Consider the following 3,529-nt stretch of genomic DNA (forward strand, 5'->3'; position numbering starts at 1 on the left):
GGGGTCCTAGACCTCCATCCATGTGCATCTATGATTGTGGTAATAGAAATATGGTGAATATTTGCCATGAAGTCCCCTCTCAACACTGCCGCTCCCCAGGGACACACTCAGCCCGCTCTTTGTGCCGCTTTCTGCCGCAGTTCCGGAAGCCCTCTTTCACGAGTGTCTTCAGGCACGCTGTTGTGATTATCCCAATGTTCTGCCCTGATGTGAAACTGCTCTGAAAGTCTGGTGGTCGCACAACACCACAGTTGGTGAAGGAGGCGGATAAGGAGGCATCCAGGTGTTTTTACACGCCTGCTTTCTGTGACAATCGGCAGCAGCATTTGCTGCATTTTTGACCACACTTCAGAAAGACGCGAAAGAGGACTTCGGGAGCTGCTTCAGAAAGTGGCAGAAATGGTGGGATAAGTGTGTCCGAGGTGAGAGGAAGCATTTTGGCACTGTTACAGGCAGCGTGTTAGTGTAATGACTTTTTTTTTTTTTCCCCCACTTTAGACATTCACTATGTATTTCGATCACACTGCATTAATAGAGATGGGGCCTCCACAGAGGCAATTAAGGTGAAATGAGGTCGTAAGGGTGGGGCCCTAACCCAACTGTATCAGTGTCCCTATAAGAATAAGGGACCCTTTTGTACTTTCATAACGCAGCAGGAAGATGACCAGGTACAGGCCAGGAAGAGAAACCAACCCTGCTGCCTCCTTGCTCTCGGACTTCTGGCTTTCAAAACTATGAGAAAATAAATATCCATTGCTTTAGCCACCATCACGTGGCACTGTGTCGTGGCAGTCCAAGCAGACTGAAATAACTGGTGTCTTGGGTAGTTTTGTGTTTGGCCCTTGGTGGTCAGGCCACCCCGACCCCGCTGTGGAAGGCCACGTGTGAGCTCAGGGTTCTTGGGACCTGTTTCTTCCTTTTAGTCTCTTCTAGGTCTCATCACCCTTGGGAGAAAATCCAAATGGTTGGAATTCTCAGATTCTTAGGAGGATAAGATGGGGACAGTAGTGACCTGGAGCCACTGGCTTCCCTTGCAGGTCCCTTTCTGAGCTGGATGAATGGGGGAAATGTTTATCTTTGTGGAAGGCTTGAATTCTACCAGTACCACTACTAGATTAGCTTTAAGTAGAAAGATAATGGGAACTCTAACATGAAGTCCTCAGAGACCTGGATTAATAAAGGGACAGAAGGTCCTGTCTGAACACATCAAATGTCGGCATGTACACAGGATTTTCCAATGGGATGAAAAAGTTAAAACCATGCTGGCTGCACCCCTTGTGTTGTCTGTGGAATTGATGGGCTTGCAAACCCTCTTTGTATAGGGCGCCACTGAAGAATGTGGCTGTTTGAAAGAGTAGCAGTGAAGTTACTGCAAATTTTCTCCATGCTGAGGTGAGGAGACTTTGGATGATGTGTGGGAAGCCTCTTGCTAAGATATTGTCTTACAGACACTGGTGTGTGTGTGTGTGTGTGTGTGTGTGTGTGTGTGTGTGTGGTGTGTGTGTGTCCAGGGTCTTTGAACTGAGCTATATCTCCAGCCTCTTTTTTTATTTTGAAACAGGGTATCAGTAAGTTGCCCAGGCTGGGCTCCAATGGGACAGCCTCTCCTGCCCGAGCCTCTCAGAGCACTGGGATTACGGGTATACATCACAGTGCTGGGCTTAGTCCCGGTGCCACTGTCTGCCACATTTCTGGGGGCTTGGTTCTGGCTGAATCTCTGGACCAGGGATGGAGCAACAATTCTTCCACTGGGACAAGGCCTGCTCCCTGAATCTTTTCTTGGGGACAACAGGAATGAGACGATGACAGACCGAGATGGAGGGGGTAGGAAGCAAGTGCAAGAAGGTGGGAGGGACTCGAGGTTCGTGGGGGTGAACCTGGAATAGGTCTGGGGTCGTCCAGTGGAGTGCAGGTCAATAGAGGGTAATGTTATCCACTCCTCTCAAATCCACACCCATGCTGTCTTCTCAGCCTCCTCCTCTTTCCTGCTCCCTACTTCCTGGGGCTCCTGAGCCCTTTCCAGTCAAGTGTGTGTGAGCAGGCATGTTCCCCCCATCGCTCTGCACGCTGTGATCCAGCTGGCCCTGGATACCACGCTCTTCCCTTGCAGGGTGGCAGGTGGTGAGGTGCTCTCGGTGTGGCCTGACAAGAGGAGCATCTGACATCAGGAAAGGGCGGCCCCGCCCCTAGCACCCACCTCAGCCCAGCACAGACTGGAAGCTGCTAGCTCTGGGCATGCCTGTGGCTAAGGTGCTGTTGCCCGGAGCACTTATAGATGCTCTAGGTGCCTGCCATCTTGGGCTATCTCTGAGACTCATTACTTTTAGTTTTTTTTTTTTTTTTGTGGAACTGGGGATTGAACTCAGGCCCTTGTGCTGGCCAGGAAAGTGCTTATTCTACTGAGTTATCTCCCCGGCCTTTTAGTATTCTTTAACTTGCTTTTCCTTTTTGCTTTCTGGCCAGCAAACTGCATGCTATGGTCTGATGATCTGTGTCCTGTCCCCTGAAAAGTCCTAAGTGGAATCCTAACCACCAGTATGATGGAAGTGGGAGGTGGAACTCTGGGAGGTGATTAGGTCATGTGGATGAGGTGTTCATAAATAAGATTAGTGCCCTTGTAAGTGGCCGAAGGGACCAGAGTTATTCCTTTCTGCCAAAAGTGAAGATACAATGAGAAGGTGACATCAGTGAACTAGGAAGTGGGTCTTCCCTACACGCTGGATCTGCTGATGCCCTGCTGTTGGGACTTTCTGGCCTCCAGAACTGTGAGGGAAACACTTCTGTTGTGTATGAACCATTCAGTTTATGCTATTTTTGAATGGACTAAGGTATCTACCTCTGGAGCTCGCCAACACACAGTGCAAGCGGTTGATGCATTCATTTGCTTTTGGTTGGACCTGTAGTCTGCACTGCAGCGAGTAGTCAACTTCTGTTCCTGTCATAATCTTCACTTATGATTTCAAACTTCCTATTTTAAATCTCCAAATCAGCAGCTGACTAGCTTCTTATAAGTGAGGCCACACAGCAAATATTTTTAGGACTGTGAAGCTGAAGCCATTATGTAGGTAATTACGTAACAAGAAAGAAAACAAATTCCTGTCCATTTTTCAAAAGCTCGATAATATCAAGAACAATAACAATAAATGAGGACCATTTAAAAAATACAGGTCTACTAGTGAGAAGAATGGGGTTATTTTTTGAAGGACTAACATTTTGCCTAGCTGGGGTTCATAGGTAAAGCTTTCTATCATTAGATTAATCACAAAAGTTCATCTCTGGGGGAAAAAATCCACAAAACGTTCTTAGCTCCTGGATTGTACCATAACAGGCATCAGTCAGGCTGGAGTTGGTCCACAGACATTAGTTTGCCAGCCCCTGCTGCGATAAAATTTAATAAGGGAAAAATAAGTCTGACTGTTAAAACTCTACAACTGACGTTTCAGTGGTGGGCTAAAAAATGTACTGATGTCAGAACTCATAAAATGTGCTATTCCAAGATCAGCTCCTCGTGGAAAGGAGGAGCTGTGCC

The 3,529-nt window shown here is 47.6% G+C and overlaps 1 protein-coding gene across 1 annotated transcript in view; it reads right to left on the minus strand.

The window, feature by feature from the left end:
* Positions 1-3,529, minus strand: part of Nos1 (nitric oxide synthase 1) — a 119,138-nt gene that overhangs the window by 29,695 nt on the left and 85,914 nt on the right. The window lies entirely within an intron of this gene.

The sequence above is a fragment of the Octodon degus genome, unplaced genomic scaffold (genome assembly GCF_000260255.1).
Source record: "Octodon degus isolate 3935 unplaced genomic scaffold, OctDeg1.0 scaffold00079, whole genome shotgun sequence".
Classification (NCBI taxonomy): Eukaryota; Metazoa; Chordata; class Mammalia; order Rodentia; family Octodontidae; genus Octodon; species Octodon degus.